Raw genomic sequence first — 24,594 nt, 5'->3', positions numbered from 1 at the left:
TCCATGCCGCGCTAGGCCACGCCCCCAGGAATGCACTTCTTTAGCAGTGCTTTGTGGAAAACATTATGTATCCTAGAGGAGGATGGCAACTGAAGAGCAAAAGATACCGGATTAATAATAGAGGTGATCTTATATGGGCCAATAAACTTAGGAGCTAATTTACCAGTAGGAACCCTCAGGCATAAATTTTTTTGTAGAAAGTCATACCATTTCTCCCAGAAAAAAATTCGGACTGCAGGTACATTTCTTATTGGCTTGTGCATACGGGATGATTTCAGCTTTTTCCAGGCTCTTGCGAGCCTGGGACCAAACTGTATAGAGATCATTTAAGATGGCATCCATCGTTGGACAGAATTTAACTCAGACAGAGAATAAAAATGCAGATTAAACGCATAATTGCAATAGAATGGTGAAATGCCACTGGGGGGTAGTAGACATGGTTGTTGATAGCAAACTCCGCCAGAGACAAAAACCTTTTCCATTTTTTTTTGACAATCAGGCACAAAAACACCTAAAAAACCTAGTTCCAAAACCTAGTTGACTCTTTTAGTGTACTTTCACACTAGCGTTATTTTTTTCCGGTATTGAGTTCAGTCCTAGTTTTATCCTAATGCATTCTGAATGGAGAGCAATCCGTTCAGTATACATCAGGGTGTCTTCAGTTCAGTCACTCTTACGTTATTTGGCCGGAGAAAATACAGCAGCATGCTGCGGTATTTTCTCAGTCCAAAATTCAGGAACATTTGCCGGAATACCGGATCCGGCATTATTTTCCATTGACATGCATTAATGCCGGATTGGGTTTCCCGGTATGCGCATGCGCAGACCTTTAAAAATATGAAAAAAATAAATCCCGGGTCCGTTTTTCCGGGTGACACCAGAGAGACGGTTTCGGTATTGCAATGCATTTGTAAGACGGATCCGCATCTGGATCCGTCTACAAATGCTATCCGTTTGCATACGGAACTGCCTGCTGAAATCCAACAATGCAAGTGTGAAAGTACCCTTATTTTGTCCATTTGTCTCAGGATGGAACACAGAAGAAAATAACTGTTTTATAAATAATGGTCCCTGTCTTAGGTAAATACAGGCAGCAGCATAAAAGGCCTTTTCTGTCCGTTTGAATGCTTAATGTTTTGGGCCTCAGAGGAATTCAACACCTATGACGACCACGTGTTTCAACTATTAACATTAGGATTTTTTTTCAAGAGGGGGGATTTCGTTAGCCATGTTTTTAATCCAATTTTATATTTTTAGTTCTTTTAAACATATGTATTTGACCTCTATTTGTACTGGCCTTCAGTAAAATTGATATCCATTGACCGTCTAATAGACCTCCAGCCACATACTTACTTGTTCTTTTATGTACGCTGAATGCATAATTTTTGGGGCCTGTAGTCCACTGGCCTGCTGTAAAATTTATATCCAATGACCGTGTAATCTACCTCCAGCCATATACTTACTTGTTCTTTTATGTACGCTGAATGCATAATTTTGGGGGCCTGTAGTACACTGGCCTTCTATAAAATTGATATCCAATGACCGTGTAATCTATCTCCAGTCACATACTTACTTGTTCTTTTCTGTCCGCTGAATGCATAATTTTTGGGGCCCGTAGTACACTGGCCTGCTGTAAAATTGATATCCAATGACCGTGTAATCTACCTCCAGCCACATAGTTACTTGTTCTTTTATGTACTGTGAGGATTCGCTCTGGTAGGCAGGGTAAGCGGACGCAGAACAGAGGCAAAAGAAATAGTTTGTAAAACAAAACTTCTGAGTTTATTCACACAGGAGGAAAAAAACAAAGCAACATTTTTAATTCTTAGTGTTTGTTCACAAAAAGGAAAGTCCAAAGCACAAAACAGTCACCTTGTTAGCAGGTTTTTTCAGCGATCCACAACAAGCTTTAGGGGGCCTGTTTTCCCGTATACGGCTCTCAGCCCTCTAGCATGGCACCATGACTCAGATCCAAAAACAGAGACCTTGACTCTGAGCCCAGCTGCCTATTTAAAGGACAGCCAGGTGCTGCCAAAACCCAGATTGGCACTTAAAATCCGGTCAGGTTCTTGATTTCACCTGGCTGGAAATCAGCCCAGCCACCCATGTTGGGAGGAAAATACCTGCCTTCCCAAACAAAGCCCCTTGCTATGTCACATACCCCCCCTTTGTTCAACCCTGAGGGGGTGAACACATGCCAGACAGTGTACCCGGGACAGGGCATCCGCGTTTCCATGTAACCGGCCTGCCCTGTGATCTACTGTAAACTTAAAGTTTTGCAGAGACAAAAACCACTTGGTGACCCGAGCATTTCTCTCCTTGGCCTGGCTCATCCACTTGAGAGGGGAGTGGTCGGTCACCAGACGAAACTTCCTCCCCAACAGATAATAGCGGAGAGACTCGAGTGCTCACTTGATGGCCAGGCACTCTCTCTCCACTATACTGTACCGGGTCCCGGCTGGAGTGAGCTTATGGCTGAGGAAGACAATGGGATGCTCCTCCCCGTTGATTTCCTGAGACAGTACAGCACCAAGGCCTACTTCGGAGGCATCAGTCTGTACTATAAACTCCCTTTTGAAGTCGGGCGTCACTAAAACCGGGGACCCACACAGGGCTGACTTCAAAGCGGAGACAGCCTCTTCCGTCTGGTCATTCCAGCGGACAATCACGGACCTCCGTCCCTTCAAGAGCCCTGTCAATGGAGCTGCTAAACTGGCAAAACGGGGAACGAACCTCATAATAGCCTACCATTCCCAGGAGTGACTTTACTTGCCTAGAGGTGACAAGTCGGGCCATTTCCTTATCGCCTCTATTTTGTTTACTTTGGGTTTGATGACCCCGCGCCCAATTACATATCCTAGGTATTTGGTCTCCTCTAACCCTATCGCACATTTTTTTTGGGTTAGCTGTTAGACCAGCCTTTTGAAGGGAGTCCACTATGGCCTGTACTTTGGGCAGGTGACTTTCCCGGTCGGTACTGTGAATGACAATATCATCCAGTTAAGCCGAGGCGTACCGCCTATGTGGACGAAGCACAATGTCCATTAAGCGCTGAAAAGTGGCAGGGGCGCCATGCAAACCGAAGGGTAACACCTTATATTGGTACAGACCCTCTGGTGTAATAAAGGCAGTTTTCTCTTTGTCAGCCTCCGTCAAGGGCACCTGCCAGTACCCTTTGATGAGGTCCAAAACAGAAAAATACCGGACTTGGCCTAACCTTTCAATAAGCTAATCCACCTGAGGCATGGGATATGCATCGAATTTAGATATTTCGTTCAGCTGACGAAAATCGTTACAAAACAGTAAAGTCATGTCCGGCTTGGGTATTAAGACTATAGGACTGGCCCACTCACTTTTAGACTCCTCGATGACGTCTAGCCGCAGCATGAGCTGCACTTCCTCCAAGATGGCTTGTCGCCGAGCCTCGGGTACCCAGTATGGCTTTAACCAGACTTTTGCCTGAGGCTCATTGACAGTCATGCTGGATTGCGGAAGTTCATCCAGGGAGGTCCGAAAACACATCCTTGTTCCGACTAACGAACTCCCTGGTCTCCTGAGCCTGTTTAGAGGAGAGGCTGTCAGCAATTTTTACTGTGGCAACCGCTTCCCTTGCATCAGACATAGGAGCCGGAACCTCTTCCCCTAGAAAACCTAGCCGCGGGCTGTCTTCAGTACAGGTGTTTCTATCTTTTCAAGGTTTAAGTAAATTAACATGATAAACCTGCTCCAGCTTCCGCCGCCCTGGCTGCTGTACCTTGTAATTTACCTCTCCAACTTTCTCGAGTACCTCGTAGGGCCCCTGCCATCTAGATAGGAACTTACTGTCCACAGTCGGGACCAGAGCCAAAACCCGCTTACCATGGTTAAAGATCCGGACCCGAGCCTGCCGATTATAGATCCTACTCTGGGCTCACTGAGCGACCTTCATATGCTCCCTGACAAGAGGTAAAACAGTCTCTATCCGCTGTTGCATTTTGATAACATACTCCAAAACACTTTTATGCTGAGTGGGTTGCTGTTCCGACGCCTCTTTGGCCACGTCCAACAGACCACGAGGATGTCTGTCATAAAGCAATTCGAAGAGCGCAAACCCAGTAGAAGCCTGGGGTACCTCTCACACAGCGAACATGAGATAGGGCAGAATAAGGTCCCAATCCTTCCTATCTTTAGACACCACCCTTTTTAACATAGTTTTTAGAGTTTTGTTAAACCTTTCAACCAGACCGTCCGTTTGCGGATGATACACGGACATCAGTAACTGTCTGATATGCAGCAACTTACAGAGTTCACTCATGCTCTTTTACATAAAAGGGGTCCCCTGGTCAGTCAGAACCTCTTTAGGTAGCCCCACTCGGGAGAACATCTCCATTAGCTCCTTAGCTATAAGCTTCGCCGATGTATGTCGCAGTGGCACCGCCTCCAGGGTACCAAGTGGCGTAGTCCAGGACGACCAAGATGTGTTGGTGTCCTCTAGCGGACTTCGGTACTGGACCTACGAGGTCCATAGCGATTCACTCAAATGGCACCTCGATGATTGGGAGAGGTATCAAGGTACTGCGAAAAAGGTGCTGAGGGCTAGTTGCCTGGCAGGTCGGGCATGATTTACAGAATTTTTCCACCTCCCTAAACACACTGGGCCAGTAAAACCGTTGTAGTATCCGGTCCTGTGTCTTCTGCATTCCCAGATGACCCCAGAGAACATGGTGGGCTAACTCTAACACGAGTTTGCGATAATCCTGGGCCACCACCAACTGTTCAATGGATTCACTTCGCAGCTGGTTTACCCGGTACAGCATCTCCCGATGAACCACAAATGGTTTTCCGGTGTATTATGCTTATCCGAGTAACACCCCCCCCCCCCCATGAAGTGAGTAGAAGCTTCTTCTTTACATATATACACAAATATATAATCCCCACCACCAGTTGGTGATTTTAACTTTGTTTTTAATCCCACATCTATCATTGATACATTTTTATTCTTCCTTATATTTTATTATTTTTATATGCGTTGTTTTTATTTTTGCCTATATGGTCTTTTGTGCAATTCTGCACCCAAATTTTTTCCAGTAACACAGACCACCGTTCCATCTACTAGTATACACATTGGACTGGCGCTCTCCCAGGGTCACCTCTGCAGGACATTGGGTGTGATCATACACCCAATCCTCCTGCCTATTCTCCTGCTGTAAAATTGATATCCAATGACTGTGTAATCTACCTCCAGCCACATACTTACTTGTTCTTTTATGTACGCTGAATGCATAATTTTTGGGGCCTTTAGTACACTGGCCTGCTGGAAAATTGATATACAATGACCATGTAATCTACCTCCAGTCACATACTTACTTGTTCTTTTCTGTCCGCTGAATGCATAATTTTTGGGGCCTGTAGTACACTGGCCTGCTGGAAAATTGATATCCAATGACTGTGTAATCTACCTCCAGTCACGTACTTACCGGTACTTGTTCTTTTATGTACGCTGAATGCATAATTTTTTGGGCCTGTAGTACACTGGCCTGATGTAAAATTGATATTCAATGACCGTGTAATCTACCTCCAGCCACATACTTACTTGTTCTTTTCTGTACGGTGAATGAATAATTGTTGCGGCCTCTGAGGAATTCAACACCAGTGACGACCACGTGTTATCGAAATTTCAACTATTATAATTTTTTCAAGAGGGGGATTTTGTTAGCCATGTTTTTAATCCAATTTATATTTTTAGTTATTTTAAACATATGTATTTGACCTGTATTTGTACTGGCCTGCAGTAAAATTGATATCCATTGACCGTGTAATATATCTCCGGCCACATAATCACTTGATCTTTTCTGTCCGGTGAATGCCTAATGTTTGGGGCCTGTAGTCCAGTGGCCTACAGTAAAATTTTTATATATTGACCGCATAATGTACCGCAAGCCACATAATCAGAATTTTTTTTTTGTCAGATGAATGCCTAATTTTTATGGCCCGTACTTTATGGCCCAAAATAAAAAAAAATTCTAGGCTCCAACAGGGCACATTTCAGAGAATTTCCCTTTAAGACACATAAAAATGTCCCATATTTGTGGTCGGAATTTTTGTCATTGATCCCCCTCTGGTATGTCACTGTCCATGTTGTGGGACTATTTGTACACTTCTACTAAGTATTTGGTGGCTGCAAATATGAGCTTGAAGGTTTTTCAGGTTCGCCTGCCATTAAAGTGAATGGGGCCCGCCACGAACTTGCAGTTCGCGAACATTTGATCGCGTTCGCAACCTGTCCCGGACGATATTCATCCATCACTATACAGGAGCATGAATAAAACCCTTTTCGTGTTTTCATGGTTTCAAAATCAGACAACATATCGGAGGACCAGTTAATTAGACCCACCCCCTTCCTGGTTAAATCTGTGAGCGATTTGGCAATGATTTAAAAATTTCTAATACATTTTCTATAATAATTTGCAAACCCCCGAAACTTGAGGGAAGTGGGTCAAGCCCAATCAACAACGACTTCCACTTTGGCGAGGTCCATATAAAAATTTTGAGGTGTCAGTATATAACCCAGGAACGAGACTTCTCTAACATCAAAGACACATTTAGGACATTTTGCAAACAGTTGGTTTTCTCTAGCTCAAGAAAGAAATTTAAATATCGTCAAGACAGTCCACAACAAAGAGACCCATGAATTTACAAGAACGTCTTTAATGAGGTTTTGGAAGACTGCTAGGACATTACATAGTCCAAAGGGTTTTACAAGGTATTCAAAATGCCCTTCAGGGGTATTGAATTCCATCTTCCATTTGTCCTCTTCCCAAATTCTAATCAAATTATAAGCTCCTCTGAGGTCAATCTTTGAAAACCACTGAGCCCCAACAATTTGATTAAAAACATCAGGAATAAGGGGAAGGGGATATTGGTTCCTAACTGTGATATTATTTAATTCTTTATAGGCAATACAATGGGCGTAACCCACGGTCTTTCTTCCTGACAAAATAGAACCCAGCTCCCATAGGGCATACAGACGCCCGAATATATCCTTTCCTCAGACTATCATGTATATAATCTTTCAATGCCTGTCTTTCAGGTACAGAAAGATTGTAAATCTTGCCCAATTTAGCATTGGTTATTAGTTTGACAGCACAGTCATAATCCCTATGCAGGGGCTAGGACTCTGATGCTTTTTTTGTATAAAAAAACAACCTGAAAATCCTTAATAACTTCAGGTAATGTACCTTCCTCTAAATCCAGACTAGAAAGCTGGATAGAAATGCAATGATTAGAGCACTAGGGAACCCATTTAATAAATCCCCCAGTACTCCAATTAAAGATAGGATTATGGACCCTCAACCAGGGTAATCGCAGGACGATGTCAACAGACAAATATTTCATGACATATAAGGCAGAATGAATGGAACCAACTTTCATTAGCAAATCAGGAGTCCTATACTCTGGCCAAAGGAGTTGCGTCCATTCCAGATACCCAAATTGGTTCAGGTAAACTATGTAAATTGAATCCCAAAGCAATCAAAAAATCAATATTAACAAAATTAGCTAAGCCAGAAACACATATCCCTTGTGAAGAGATATTAACAAGCAACAGAAACCTGTAGGTCTTTTCGGGAAATACCTATGCATCTGAGTGACCTCCCCAACCATCACTCAGATGCTAAAATCTTTGGCTTCAGCCTAGTAGGACAGTATCACAGTAGATATGTAGGACTGCCATAGTAGAAGCAAAGGACATTCACTAAGCGATGATCCCTCCTGTGCTGGGAAGCCAAGGTGTCCACTAGCATGGGCTCTTCAGACTCCACTGGTGTTTTATCCATGGAAGACTGAGAGACAGAAGGTAAGGATGAAGGACGAACAGACACAGAACATTCACATTTTTGTTTCTTAAGACGTTGGCCTAGTCTTATAGCCAGAGACATAGCCTAATCTAAGGATTCTGGGGTCGGGTGACTAACCAGAAGTTCCTTTAGAGTATCTGAAAGACAAAGTCTGAACTGTGCTTTAAGGGCTGGATCATTCCAGCCAGATGCTCTAAACCACCTGCGAAACTCAGAACAATACTCCTCTACTGGTCACCTGCCTTGACACAAAGAGAGGAGTTGACTCTCAGCATAAACGGTCCTGTCAGACTTATCATATAGAGGACCAAAGGCAGAAAAAAAAAAAATATCTACAGAGTACTGGGGTCTGGCAGGGAATTGCGTATCTCCTGGTGTGCAGAAGCTGAGGATGGCGCCACTAGAGCTCAGACAAGTAAGTTTGTTACAGTCTATCACTTTGTGTCTCAGTTGCTGTGGTTCATAAATGCTTTCTCTTTCAATAATACCACTCACAGTTGATCTGGAATATTTAGAAGCGAAAAAATGGCAAGAACTGACTTGTAATGCATTAGGATGTTATACTAATCTTCTTTTTTCTTTTTTCTTTTACTGTAATCCTGAAACTACTTTAGCTGTAACCAGATTGCAAATCCTGCACTAAATCCCCAACATCTGCAATACATGGAATAGGTTTCACTATGTATGTCCGTGTGTGAAGAAACTATTATTTTTGTCCTCGTTTTCCTTACATTGCTATACCTGTGGTCTGTGCCTACCGCCTTCCTCCTGCTAATGGGTACAGCTGCCGGAACATTCACCTGCTATCTCCTGCTATTGCTCCAACAGTATAAGGCCACCAGCGTCTTTCTGCTTTCTCACAGCAGTCCTGGCCATTGGAGCAGTGCTGCGTTGTCCACTCCAAGCAGGCTGAGACCTTCTCTCGCCTGCTCTGCCTCTTCCTGCCCATAGGGCACTTGCACATGCTTAAAGGGCCAATGTGCATTCACCTTAATCTTCCCCCACCTATGGCTGACTGCGTTATGGTATGTATGTTTGTATTCTAGTACTTGCATTTAAAATCGTTTTTTTTTTTTTTTTTTTCTCTGCTTAATTAAGGCGAGTGCCTGGGGCAACCAGGTGCTATAAATTGAGCCACTTATACTCTTCAGAGCCTGCTCTTTCTGAGGCTTGCTCTACTAAGTGGCTTCTTATTAAGTGGAGTTAAAAAATAAGGAGTTCTAGAGCTGTGTGTGGTTTTGTGGGAGTGATTGCAGGTGGCTGAGTGTGGATTGCAGCAGAGATCATTGAAAGTTAAGTGTTTGTATTTTTGTACTTGCATTTAAAATCGTTTTTTTTTTTTTTTTTTTTTTTTCTCTGCTTAATTAAGGCGAGTGCCTGGGGCAACCAGGTGCTATAAATTGAGCCACTTATACTCTTCAGAGCCTGCTCTTTCTGAGGCTTGCTCTACTAAGTGGCTTCTTATTAAGTGGAGTTAAAAAATAAGGAGTTTAAGAAAAGGAGTTTGGAAACTAAGGTTGGATATAATTTCCTTGTGTGTTGTTGGCTTAATTTTACGTGGTCCTTCAACTACAGCAGACAGGGTCTAAATCTAAATCATTTATACTGTTTTACTTTTTTACTGTTGTAATCCCCATTTAGTATGTGTTGCACAATTTACAACGCAGTCCAGTGCACATCTTGCATGATGTATGCAGTCCTGGAACAGCCGTTCGAGGGTGTATATCTTTGTTCTAGATGTGAGCAAATTACCCGTATGGAATCGCAGATCGAGTCTCTAAATGGGCAAGTTGCAACACTGAGAGGCATTGATAATTTGCAAAAGAGTTTGCTTCTCACCGAGCAAGCACTCTTTGGGGTAGATGAGGGGGAGGGTGACAGAGAGGAGGCTGAGGAAAGTGAGGTAGCTAGCTGGGTAAAAGTTAGAAAGCGGGGTAGAGGGAAGAGTGCCAGGGAGGCTAGCCCTGATCTGACACACCCCAACAAGTTTGCACGTTTGGCAGATGAGGGGGATGTCAGTCCGGGGACGGCACTGCTGCAGCCAGACACTTCCTCTGCCAGTCAGGGGAATGTCAGCTCCAGTAAGCAGGGAACCAGGAGAGCAGGGCAGGCCAGACAGGTGCTGGTAGTGGGAGACTCCATTATTAGGGGAACAGATAGGGAAATCTGTCACAAAGACCGTGATCGCCGAACAGTGTGCTGTCTTCCTGGCGCTAGAGTTCGACACATCGCGGATCGGGTTGACAGATTACTGGGAGGGGCTGGAGACGATCCAGCGGTCATGGTCCATATCGGAACCAATGACAAAGTTAGAGGTAGGTGGAGAGTCCTTAAAAATGATTTCAGGGATTTAGGTCAAAAGCTGAGGGCAAGGACCTCTAAGGTAGTATTTTCCGAAATACTGCCTGTACCACGAGCCACACAAGAAAGGCAATGGGAGATTAGGGAGATTAACAAGTGGCTCAAGAACTGGTGTAGGATGGAGGGGTTTGGGTTCCTGGAGAACTGGGCCGATTTTTCTATCGGCAACAGGCTCTATCGTAGGGACGGGCTGCACCTCAATGGGGAAGGGGCAGCTGTGCTGGGGAGAAAGATGGCTAGAAGGTTGGAGGAGTGTTTAAACTAGGGACTGGGGGGGAGGGTAATTACGTTATAGGAGGGGAAGATAGTGCAGATTGAGACCGGGGGCAAGGTAATAAGAATGGGGGAGGAATGGAAGGAGGGACTAGAACAATTCAGAAGGAAAGGTGTAGGGTAAAAAATATACATAAACCTCTCAAATGTATGTATACTAATGCCAGAAGCCTGACTAATAAAACTGGTGAACTGGAATTAGTGATGTGTGAGGAGGACTATGACATAGTGTGAATAACTGAGACATGGCTGGATGATAGCTATGACTGGGCAGTTAATGTACAAGGTTACAGTCTGTTTAGAAAGGATCGTCAAAACCGGAGAGGGGGAGGGGTCTGCCTTTATATAAAGTCCTGTCTAAAGCCCACAGTCCGAGAAGATATAAGTGAGGGACATGAACATGTGGAGTCACTATGGGTAGAGATACATGGAGCTAAAAACAACAATAAATTACTAATAGGAGTTTACTATAAACCACCTAATATACCAGAGTCCACAGAAAATCTACTACTAAACGAGATAGACGAGGCGGCAAATCATAATGAGGTGGTTATTATGGGGGACTTCAACTACCCAGATATAGACTGGGAAACTGAAACTTGTATATCTCATAAGGGAAACAGGTTCGTGGCTATAACCAAAGACAATTACCTCTCCCAACTGGTTCAGGACCCGACTAGAGGGACGGCCATACTGGACTTAGTATTAACCAATAGACCTGACAGAACAACAGACGTGCAGGTCGGGGGACACCTGGGAAATAGTGACCATAAAGTAATAACCTTCCAATTATCATTCAAAAGAGCGTTTCTACAGGGAGGAACAAAAATACCAAACTTCAAAAAAGCTAAATTTAGCCAACTAAGAGAGGCCATAGGCCAAACTAACTGGGACAAAGTCCTCACAAATACAGACACAAAATGGGATATCTTTAAAAACATCCTAAAAACTCATTGTCAGAGGTACATACCGTATGGTAATAAAAGGTTAAGGAACAAAAAGAAACCAATGTGGATAAATAGAACTGTAAAGAAAGCAATAAATGACAAAAAGAAAGCATATAAAACACTAAAACAGGAGGGTTGCACGGAAGCACTGAAAAACTATAAGGAAAAAAATAGAACATGTAAAAAACAAATAAAAGCGGCCAAACTAGAGACCGAGAGATTAATTGCCAAAGAGAGTAAAACCAACCCTAAAATGTTCTTCAATTATATAAATGTTAAAAAGTATAAAGCTGAAGGTGTTGGCCCTTTAAAGAGTAATGAGGAGGGAGTCGCAGAGAGCGACGAGGAGAAAGCAAAGCTGTTAAATATTTTTTTCTCCAATGTATTCACTGAGGAAAATAAATTGTCAGATGACATGCAGAATGCAAAAATAAATTCCCCATTAAAAGTGTCCTGTCTGACCCAGGAAGAAGTACATCAGCGGCTTAAAAAGATTAAAATAGACAAATCGCCAGGACCGGATGGCATACACCCCCGTATCCTAAAGGAATTAAGTAATGTCATAGCCAGACCCTTATTTCTGATATTTGCAGACTCTATACTGACAGGGAATGTCCCACAGGATTGGCGCGTGGCATATGTGGTGCCAATATTCAAAAAGGGGCCAAAAACAGAGCCTGGAAACTATAGGCCGGTAAGTTTAACATCTGTTGTGGGTAAACTGTTTGAAGGTTTTCTGAGAGATGCTATATTAGAGCATCTCAACGGAAATAAGCAAATAACGCCATATCAGCATGGCTTCGTGAGGGATCGGTCATGTCAAACTAATTTAATCAGTTTCTATGAGGAGGTAAGTTCTAGACTTGACAGCGGCGAATCAATGGATGTCGTATATCTGGACTTCTCCAAAGCATTTGACACTGTACCGCATAAAAGGTTAGTATATAAAATGAGAATGCTCGGACTGGGAGAAAACATCTGTATGTGGGTAAGTAACTGGCTGAGTGATAGAAAACAGAGGGTGGTTATTAACGGTACACATTCAGATTGGGTCACTGTCACTAGTGGGGTACCTCAGGGGTCAGTATTGGGCCCTATTCTCTTCAATATATTTATTAATGATCTTGTAGAAGGCTTGCATAGTAAAGTATCAATTTTCGCAGATGACACTAAACTGTGTAAAGTAATTTACACTGAAGAGGACAGTATACTACTACAGAGGGATCTGGATAGATTGGAGGCTTGGGCAGATAAGTGGCAGATGAGGTTTAACACTGATAAATGTAAGGTTATGCACATGGGAAGGAAAAATGAAAGTCACCCGTACATACTAAATGGTAAAACACTCGGTAACACTGACATGGAAAAGGATCTAGGAATTTTAATAAACAGCAAACTAAACAGCAAAAACCAGTGTCAGGCAGCTGCTGCCAAGGCCAACAAGATAATGGGTTGCATCAAAAGGGGCATAGATTCCTGTGATATGAACATAGTCCTACCACTTTACAAATCGCTAGTCAGACCACACATGGAGTACTGTGTACAGTTCTGGGCTCCTGTAAACAAGGCAGACATAGCAGAGCTAGAGAGGGTTCAGAGGAGGGCAACTAAAGTAATAACTGGAATGGGGCAACTACAGTACCCTGAAAGATTATCAAAATTAGGGTTATTCCCTTTAGAAAAAAGACGACTGAGGGGAGATCTAATTAATATGTATAAATATATCAGGGGTCAGTACAGAGATCTATCCCATCAGCTATTTATCCCCAGGACTGTGACTGTGACGAGGGGACATCCTCTGCGTCTGGAGGAAAGAAGGTTTGTACACAAACATAGAAGAGGATTCTTTACGGTAAGAGCAGTGAGACTATGGAACTCTCTGCCTGAGGAGGTGGTGATGGTGAGTACAATAAAGGAATTCAAGAGGGGCCTGGATGTGTTTCTAGAGCGTAATAATATTACAGGCTATAGCTACTAGAGAGGGGTCGTTGATCCAGGGAGTTATTCTGATTGGAGTCGGGAAGAAATTTTTTATTCCCCTAAAGTGGAGAAAATTGGCTTCTACCTCACAGGGTTTTTTGCCTTCCTCTGGATCAACTTGCAGGATAACAGGCCGAACTGGATGGACAAATGTCTTTTTTCGGCCTTATGTACTATGTTACTATGTTACTATGTAAGGCACCTTTCCCCACGGGAGTGCACCTGAGCAGTAGGTTCTAGTTATCTAGTTTCTTGAAAATGTGTGCCGCAGTCTTGTTGCCTGCCTGTGTAAAAGGTGAAGACCAAGTAGCTCCCAGAATAATGCCCTTAGGAGTAACCTCAAGTCATATCTGTTAAGTGGCACAGCAAATCGACATGTGCTTCTGTAACATGCTTTCTTGCAGCTTCTTTTATAATCCCTTCTTTACTCTCTTAAAGAGGACCTTTCACCGATTATGACAATGTGAACTAAGTATACAGACATGGAGAGCGGCACCCGGGGATCTCACTGCACTTACTATTATCCCTGTAAGTTATGGTAGGCGGAGTCTGCCCTTGTTCTGCTGTAGTGCTGGCCAATCGCATTGCAGAGCTCACAGCCTGGGAGAAAATAACCTCCCAGGCTGTGAGCTCTGCGCTGTGATTGGCCAGCGCTACAGCAGAACAAGGGCAGACTCCGCCTACCATAACTTAGTGACTGAAATCTCCGCCTACTATAACTTACTGAGCGAAGATACCGGAGGGCATAACGGGAGAACGGAGCGGCGCCCAGGGATAATAGTAAGTGCAGTGAGATCCCCGGGCGCCGCTCTACATGTATGTATACTTAGTTCACATTGTCATAATCGGTGAAAGGTCCGACTCCTCTTTAATATAGAGACTTTTCTTTCAGTTGTTTTTATCTGACGGTTTTAGCCTTAGACTGGGATTACTGTCAAAATCTAATATGCATTTTAATTTTCAAACTTTACACTCCTTATTCTCTTGTACAAGATATACCATTTCTGATATGTAGACTACCTTTTTACTTCCTACTGATGTATTTTAATCAAAATATTAAAATAAAAAATAAAAAATATGTGAGTGCTTTAGTTTACAATGACATTGCTTTTATCATCAGAAAGCTTCTTCGCCATTATGAATTGCAGAAAAAGGCAATGAAAAATTAAACATGAGCACATAACTTTTAATGTCTGTGTGCTGAAGGATCTATATAACTTGCATCTGTTGCTATTAGTGGTGTTTTCAGCTTTAGGTATCTGGTTTAGGGCTCAGTAGCCAATTAACAATTAATAATGGTTTCAAATAGCTCACTTGATCTGTCTCCTTTTTCTTAGTATATGCATATTCCTCTCGATGACTTAGTAAGGTCGCTAAAAGGAAAATGCACATCAAGCAAAACAAATTCAAATTATTATATCTTACTCTAAAGAGCTGTAGTTTGAAGCCTAGAAGAATCATCCTACAATTTGTATCTAATGTGGGCATAGACAAAGAGTTTATGAATGTGCTTTGGTCTTGTCTTTCCTTTATTGTGCTGTATACCCCTATTTCCCATCCTCATGTTCTCATTTTTTTCATAGTCAATGCTTTCTTCATGTCCTTCCTTACTTCTCATAATTTCTTTTACCCTGATTTTCTTGTATGTTCTGATGTTTGGTCCAACCCCTGGTAGAGGCTCAACCTCTGGGATCCCTGCTGATCAGCAAAATGAAGATACTATGGCACTCCTGTGGGTGACTGAGGGAGGTAAGATCTTCCCAGACCCTTCACACCACCCACAACTCCCCTCTACCTCATTAACACACGTAGTCCAAAATTCTTGGTGGAAAGGCCATAGCAGCCGTTTATTAAACTGCAATAATACTCCAACATCATTTTAACCACCTCAGCCCCCCTAGCTTAAACACCCTTAATGACCAGGCCACTTTTTACACTTCTGCACTACACTACTTTCACCATTTATTGCTCGGTCATGCAACTTACCACCCAAATGAATTTTACCTCCTTTTCTTCTCACTAATAGAGCTTTCATTTGGTGGTATTTCATTGCTGCTGACATTTTTACTTTTTTTGTTATTAATCGAAATTTAACAGAATTTTTGCAAAAAAATGACATTTTTCACTTTCAGTTGTAAAATTTTTCAAAAAAAACGACATCCATATATAAATTTTTCTCTAAATTTATTGTTCTACATGCCTTTGATAAAAAAAAAAATGTTTGGGTAAAAAAAAAAATGGTTTGGGTAAAAGTTATAGCATTTACAAACTATGGTACAAAAATGTGAATATCCGCTTTTTGAAGCAGCTCTGACTTTCTGAGCACCTGTCATGTTTCCTGAGGTTCTACAATGCCCAGACAGTACAAACACCCCACAAATGACCCCATTTCGGAGGGTATTCGCTGATGGGCATAGTGAGTTCATAGAACTTTTTATTTTTTGTCACAAGTTAGCGGAAAATGATGATTTTTTTTTTTTTTCCTTACAAAGTCTCATATTCCACTAACTTGTGACAAAAAATAAAAAATTCTAGGAACTCGCCATGCCCCTCACGGAATACCTTGGGGTGTCTTCTTTCCAAAATGGGGTCACTTGTGGGGTAGTTATACTGCCCTGGCAATTTAGGGGCCCTAATGTGTGGGAAGTATTTTGAAATCAAAATGTGTAAAAAATGACCTGTGAAATCCTAAAGTTGCTCTTTGGAATGTGGGCCCCTTTGCCCACCTAGGCTGCAAAAAAGTGTCACACATCTGGTATCACCGTACTCAGAAGAAGTTGGGCAATGTGTTTTGGGGTGTCATTTTACATATACCCATGCTGGGTGAGATAAATATCTCGGCAAAAGACAACTTTTCCAATTTTTTTATACAAAGTTGGCATTTGACCGAGATATTTCTCTCACCCAGCTTGGGTATATGTAAAATGACACCCCAAAACACATTTCCCAACTACTCCTGAGTACGGCGATACCACATGTGTGACACTTTTTTGCAGCCTAGATGCGCAAAGAGGCACAAATTCCTTTTATGAGGGCATTTTTAGACATTTGGATCCCAGATTTCTTCTCACGCTTTAGGGCCCCTAAAATGCCAAGGCAGTATAAATACCCCACATGTGACCCCATTTTGGAAAGAAGACACCCCAAGGTATTCAATGAGGGGCATGGAGAGTTCATAGAATTTTTTTTTTTTTGGCACAAGTTAGCGGAAATTGATTTTATTTTAATTTTTTTCACAAAGTCTCCCTTTCCGCTAACTTGGGACAAAAATTTCAATCTTTCATGGACTCAATATGCCCCTCACGGAATACCTTGGGGTGTCTTCTTTCCGAAATGGGGTCACATGTGGGGTATTTATACTGCCCTGGCATTTTAGGGGCCCTAAAGCGTGAGAAGTCTGGAATATAAATGTCTAAAGATTTTTACGCATTTGGATTCCGTGAGAGGTATGGTGAGTTCATGTGAGATTTTATTTTTTGACACAAATTTGTGGAATATGAGACTTTGTAAGAAAAAAAAACAAAAACAAACAATTTCCGCTAACTTGGGCCAAAAAAATGTCTGAATGGAGCCTTACAGGGGGGTGATCAATGACAGGGGGGTGATCAGGGAGTCTATATGGGGTGATCACCCCCCTGTAAGGCTCCATTCAAACGTCCATATGTGTTTTGCGGATCCGATCCATGTATCCGTGGATCTGTAAAAAACATACGGACGTCTGAATGGAGCCTTACAGGGGGTGATCAATGACAGGGGGGTGATCAATGACAGGGGGGTGATCAGGGAGTCTATATGGGGTGATCACCCCCCTGTCATTGATCACCCCCCTGTAAGGCTCCATTCAGATGTCCGTATGTGTTTTGCAGATCCGATCCATGTATCCGTGGATCCGTAAAAAACATATGGACGTTTGAATGGAGCCTTACAGGGTGGTGATCAATGACAGGGGGGTGATCAATGACAGGGGGGTGATCAGGGAGTCTATATGGGGTGATCACCCCCCTGTAAGGCTCCATTCAGATGTCTGTATGTGTTTTGCGGATCCGATCCATGTATCCGTGAATCTGTAAAAAACATACGGACGTCTGAATGGAGCCTTACAGGGGGGTGATCAATGACAGGGGGGTGATCAGGGAGTCTATATGGGGTGATCACCCCCCTGTAAGGCTCCATTCAGATGTCCGTATGTGTTTTGCGGATCCGATCCATGTATCCGTGGATCTGTAAAAAACATACGGCCGTCTGAATGGAGCCTTACAGGGGGGTGATCAATGACAGGGGGGTGATAAATGACAGGGGGGTGATCAGGGAGTCTATATGGGGTGATCACCCCCCTGTCATTGATCACCCCCCTGTTGTCACGGCTGAGGATGGGGGAAATCCTCAGCCGTGCGATGCCAGTTGATGTTTTGGCTGCTCGGCCAGGACATCAACTGGCATCGCACGGCTGAGGATTTCCCCCATCCTCAGCCGTGACAGTATGAACCACAAAGGCTCCTCACATGGTCTTCCCTCGAAAGAGGGGGCAGCATGTACCGCCATCTACGGATGGGGTGCCTGCGCGTTCTCTGGAGGGAGAGCGTTATAGGGGTAGCACCGGTTACGGCGCGGTGAGTGGCTTTCTCCGCCATTTCTTTCTCACCGTGTCCGTGTTGGTGTCTCCTTATTTGTCATTCCCCTTCCCCCCTCACCAACCTTCCCCTTTTGTTGTTGGGAGGGGCTTTGAGGGGTGGGAGTATGCCTTCCCTCGAAAGAGGGTGAAGCATGTACCGCCCTTTGCGGAAGGGGTACATGCGCGTTCTCCGGAGGGAGAGCGTTCTGGGGGTTTCGCCTCTGACGGCGCGGTGAGTGGCGTTTCCCCGCCATCCCTTCACCGTTGCCTCGTTTGGCGTCCCCCTGATTTTTATGGCACGTGGTGTGTGTTTGGTGTGCGTTTTGCACACCTTCGAAAGAGGGTGCAGCATGCAGTGCCATACCCTTGTGGTCTGCATGCGCGTTCTCCGGAGGGAGAGCGTTCCTGGGGGTTCTCCGTTAACGGCACGGTTGGTGGCTTATTCCCCGCCACCTTACCTTCCGTGTCCGTGTTGGGGATCCCTCGTCCCTCTCCATGGTCCCATCTCTGGTCGTCTGCTGGCAGCACTCCGTAAGTTGTCCGGCTGCATGCTGGTTAGGAGTGTCTGCTGGCAGCGACTGGAGTGGGGACGTGAGTGGAGAGTCCCCTCGTTCACTCTCTGTGGTTCTCCTCCCTGTGTCACTGGTGCGGGCTGCAGGCCTCGTCGGACTGGCTGTGTTGTGTGCTGGGAGAGGATGCAGCTGACAGTGACATTTTGGGAACCGTGTCTGAGAGTGGACGTCCCCTTCTTCCATCCCCTTGTGTGAGTCCCTCACGTGTTTTTTTTTATTGGTGGGGGGGCTTTGAGGGGTGGGAGTGTCACGGCCATGGTATGACCGTGACTCCTGAACCGCATGCGGTTGTCAGCGGTTCTCTTTGGTGTTCAATCACAGGTGAGGGCTGTGGTATTTGCCTCACCTGTGGTTGCCGCTGGCAACAGTGTGTATGTGGCAGCGTAGCAGTCGGAGCTGTGCCATTGCAGCTTGCTACGTTGTGCATGCGGTTTTGTGTGATGTGTGTATGTGTGCACTTGCTTTTTATTTTATTGTGTGCACGTCTCCTTTAAGTTGATGTCTTCCCTTCCCTGGTGCTGGAAGGGTTAACTCCCTTCCCAGTGTGTGTGATGTCACTGGGTGTGTCTGACTGTTGGGTGTGGCCTCTTAGGCCTATATAGCCTTGGTGTTTGGCAGGGCTCAGTAGGTTGCTTCAGCATGCTTGCTGATAGCAACCTCCTGTGTATACCAACTGCCTGTGAGAGCCACCCTTGTGGTTCATAAACCATATGTCACATTTTAGTTTATGTTAAGTTTATGTGTGATGTCTATTTGATGTTTTCCTGTTCTATCTTGTGTTAGTGCAGCTTATGGATCTGGATTCCTGTTTGCACAGGGATCCAGTCAGCAGGGCTGTGGCAGGTAGGTGGAACTCGGATAGTTCACCTGCCATATCCGTAAGTTTGTTTGTGTTCCCCTTTTTCCTGCAGCTTGGCCAGTGAGACCCCTGTTCCTCCGTGTACAGTAGGAACAGGCCGTCTTACCTTTACTCCTAGTCCAGGGACCGGTCGGAGGGTGAGTTAGGGATCCAAGGTTCCGGAGCATGGGTCCTCCTACCTTCAAGGTCGGCCCATGCAGCTAGGAGTTAGGGTCAGGTTAGGGACGCCTTAGGAGGTGACCTGCTCCCTAATCCTGTTGTCCTGGCCGAGCAGCCAAAACATCAACTGGCATCGCACGGCTGAGGATTTCCCCCATCCTCAGCCGTGACACCTGTAAGGCTCCATTCAGATGTCCATATGTGTTTTGCGGATCCGATCCATGTATCCGTGGATCCGTAAAAAAACATACGGACGTCTGAATGGAGCCTTACATGGGGGTGATCAATGACAGGGGGATGATTAATGACAGGGGGTGATCAGGGAGTCTATATGGGGTGATCACCCCCCTGTAAGGCTCCATTCAGATGTCTGTATGTGTTTTGCGGATCCGATCCATGTATCCGTGGATCTGTAAAAAACATACGGACGTCTGAATGGAGCCTTACAGGGGGGTGAACAATGACAGGGGGGTGATCAATGACAGGGGGTGATCAGGGAGTCTATATGGGGTGATCACCCCCCTGTCATTGATCACCCCCTTGTAAGGCTCCATTCAGACGTCCGTATGTGTTTTGCGGATCCGATCCATGTATCCGTGGATCTGTAAAAAACATACGGACGTCTGAATGGAGCCTTACAGGGGGGTGATCAATGACAGGGGGGTGAACAGGGAGTCTATATGGGGTGATCACCCCCCTGTCATTGATCACCCCCCTGTAAGGCTCCATTCAGACGTCCGTATGTGTTTTGCGGATCCGATCCATGTATCTGTGGATCTGTAAAAAACATACGGCCGTCTGAATGGAGCCTTACAGGGGGGTGATCAATGACAGGGGGGTGATCAATGACAGGGGGGTGATCAGGGAGTCTATATGGGGTGATCACCCCGCTGTCATTGATCACCCCCCTGTAAGGCTCCATTCAGATGTCCATATGTGTTTTGCGGATCCGAACTATGTATCCGTGGATCCGTAAAAAAACATACGGACGTCTGAATGGAGCCTTACATGGGGGTGATCAATGACAGGGGGGTGATCAATGACAGGGGGGTGATCAGGGAGTCTATATGGGGTGATCACCCCCCTGTAAGGTTCCATTCAGACATCCGTATGTGTTTTGGGATCCGATCCATGTATCCGTGGATCCGTAAAAAACATACGGACGTCTGAATGGAGCCTTACAGGGGGGTGTTTAATGACAGGGGGGTGATCAGGGAGTCTATATGGGGTGATCACCCCCCTGTAAGGCTCCATTCAGACATCTGTATGTGTTTTGCGGATCCGATCCATGTATCCGTGGATCCGTACAAAACATACGGACGTCTGAATGGAGCCTTACAGGGGGGTGATCAATGACAGGGGGGTGATCAATGACAGGGGGGTGATCAGGGAGTCTATATGGGGTGATCACCCCCCTGTCATTGATCACCCCCCTATAAGGCTCCATTCAGACGTCCGTATGTGTTTTGCGGATCCGATCCATGTATCCGTAAATCCGTAAAAAACATACGGACGTCTGAATGGAGCCTTACAAGGGGGTGATCAATGACAGGGGGTTGATCAATGACAGGGAGGTGATCAGGGAGTCTATATCGGGTAATCAGGGGTTAATAAGGGGTTAATAAGTGACAGGGGGGGTGTAGTGTAGTGTTGTTTGGTGCTACTTATTACTGAGCTGCCTGTGTCCTCTGGTGGTCGATCCAAGCAAAAGGGACCACCAGAGGACCAGGTAGCAGGTATATTAGACTCTGTTATCAAAACAGCATCTAATATACCTGTTAGGGGTTAAAAAAAATCGAATCTCCAGCCTGCCAGCGAACAATCGCCGCTGGCAGGCTGGAGATCCACTCGCTTACCTTCCGATCCTGTGAACGCGCGCGCCTGTGTGCGCGCGTTCACAGGAAATCTCGCGTCTCGCGAGATGACGCGTATATGCGTGACTGTGCCTGGAGCTGCCGCCTCCGGAACGCGATCCTGTGTTAGGCGGTCCGGAGGCGGTTAAAGCATACATTAATAAATATCAACAAATAAATACAAACATATAAATACAATGTAATAACATTCACTTTGCGGAAGGATCCTAGAAGGCAACCCTAGCAAGCTGCGATCTTCACTCCACACATCTTCATCCTTACCCTCGGCCGCACTCGCCGACCCAAGAGCACCAAATCCTCCAAAATTCCATATATTCCTCTACCCCTGTAGGCCTTTTAGCCCAACAGGAGCCCCCAGCTTTCAGCTTACCGAACCACATAAGATGCACGTTCCAACGTGTCATGCACCTACTAAACATAGTATTGCCTTCCAGGACCCCCTGTTAACCTGCCACCGACGCACATAGGAGACACCTCACCTATGGACTTCCTGCCACACCCTGAACGCTGTCTCCAAACCCTCCTGAAGCCCCAGTGCCCACAAATTAATACCAATCTCGTTAAGATGCACCCCATCTGCCCTGAGGAATTGAGGCAAAGCCACCTCCAACTCCCTGTGGCGACCCACAAAACCGCCTTGCCGCCTCACGAAGCGCCCCACCTCCTTATTCAACTTCGCCCGAGCCTTGTTGATGCGGTCCACTGACCTCGCAAAACGCCATGAACTCCTCGCTACCTCTTCCGACCACACAACCAACAAATCCAGGAACTCCTCCATTAAACGCAACAGATTCAACTTGATGTCCCGGATGACGTCCCTCGAGTGGCGAACACCTAAGTCGTTCCCACCCACATGCAAAACCACAATGTCAGGGCACCTGTCCAAGGAGGCAAAAGCATGGAATTCAGGTAACACGCGCCCCCACAACATACCCCGCAAACCAATCCACCGGACCTGCAACTCATCCAGCTGGAAACCTAACTGTCGCCCACTTCTCTGCACATCAGCTCTTAACGCTCCCCAGTACACATAAGAATTGCCGAAAATCCACGCCAAACATGGATGCGAACCTGCAAACAAACAAAAGAAACAGTGACCCAAACATGCACTAACAATTTAACTAACAGACAAAGCTCCCCATCCACAAACCGACCATACAACATGTGAGGACGAATATACGAACGAAAACACGCAGACTCCCACCGGCCAATCCGCATAATGACATCCTTACCCAAACCCCATCTAGCGGCCTCCGTTGCCGCGCCAATACGAAAGGAATGAAACGCAAACTCATTCGCCGCATAACCCGCCGCTGTCAAACACTTCCGAAAAACCGCCACAAACTGGTAGCGAGACAAAGCTGAAACATCCATATGTACCAACAACCAGGCCCCCCCACACGGCTGCAGCGCCAGAAAAACCTCCAAACATCGAACTGGGCACACCACCGATCACAGCAGAGGCCGCAACAAGATGCACGCCCCCCTGCCCACCTGGTCCGTTTTTGACCAATGCAAAACACACCGCAATCCATCTTCGCAAATACTCACATCCTCCCGCAATAAACCACCACCACGCACTCGACTAGCAGCCACCAGCTCAGAAACTCTAAAGGCCCCAAAGAAAGCCAAAGAAAAGGCTGCTCTAAACAGACACACCTCATACCATGACTTACACACACTCCCCGCCCGTTCCCACAATAACTGCAGAACCTGAAAAGAAACTGGATGTCGGGAATCCTTCTTCACCACACTGCGACGATACCCCTTCAACGCTTGTCTCACCAAAAAACTTCTGGACACATCGGCCAAACCCCGCATTCGCAACCAAAAGGCCACAGCCGCCACCCTTTTAGCAGCAACAGAGAAAGACAAACCTGCGCTAAACGACATACCCACAAAATAAACCAGCAACGAGTGAAAATCCTCAACCCCCTCGCATCCCCCCACCTGCTCCATCAAACGTTCCCACTGAGACCACACAGAAGAATTAGCCAACCACGTACTGCTACTCACGGACCACTGAATCAGATCTAATGAGACCCCAAGGCCACGCTCCAGAGCCACTGAGGACACAGCAGACCCGTCACGTCCGCGCCCGGAACCAAGCTGCGAAAACTATCCCACTGGAAACGAGAAAGAGCATCAGCTATGGAATTATCAACACCTGGAACATGCACTGCCACAAAACAAGCATTCAACTTCAAACCGTTCAGAACCAAGTGACAAAGCAACCGCACCACCGGGGAGAATTTGCCGACTGGCTATTCACCGCCTGCACCACCCCCAAATTGTCGCAACAAAAACGCACCCGTTTATTCCTCAACAAATCCCCCCACAACTCGGTAGCCAAAACAATAGGGAACAACTCCAACAAAGCCAAGTTCCCAAACAAACCAGCAACCCTCCATTCCTCCGGCCAAGTCCCTGCGCTCCATTGCCCCTGACAAAAGGCCCGTAACCACACGAACCTGACGCATCCGTAAACAACTCTAAATCCACATTATAAATGGGCGTCTCCATCCACACCGAATGGCCATTGAAGTCACTCAAAAAACGCTCCCACACTTCCAAATCCGCACGCACCTCAGCAGACAGCCGCACAAAATGAAACGGGGCCTTCACCCCCGCGGTGGCCATAGACAAGCGCCTACAAAAAACCCGACCCATAGGCAAAATCCTACAGGCAAAGTTCAATTTACCCAAAACGGACTGTACCCGTCTAAGCTGCACTTTTTTCGCTTTACGCAGCAAACCCACTTCACTGCGCAAGTCATCCACCTTATCCAACGGCAACCGACACTCCATAGCTACGCTATCAATCACGATCCCCAAAAACATTACCGTCGTAGACGGCCCTTCCATTTTATCATGCGCCAACGGTACCCCAAAACTCGCAGCCACCCGCTCTATGGTGTGCAACAAAACCGAACACACCCTCGACCCTACCGGCCTTAAAACAAAAAATCATCGAGGTAATGCAACACAAAACTCCACCCCGCCTCCTGCCGCACTACCCATTCCAAAAAAGAACTAAACGTTTCAAACAACGAACACGAAATAGCACATCCCATAGGTAAACAACAATCCACAAAAAACTGCCCCTCCCATTTAAAACCAAG

Source organism: Bufo bufo, chromosome 2, assembly GCF_905171765.1.
Source record: "Bufo bufo chromosome 2, aBufBuf1.1, whole genome shotgun sequence".
Taxonomy (NCBI): domain Eukaryota; kingdom Metazoa; phylum Chordata; class Amphibia; order Anura; family Bufonidae; genus Bufo; species Bufo bufo.
Note: the sequence above shows the minus strand (reverse complement) of the source record.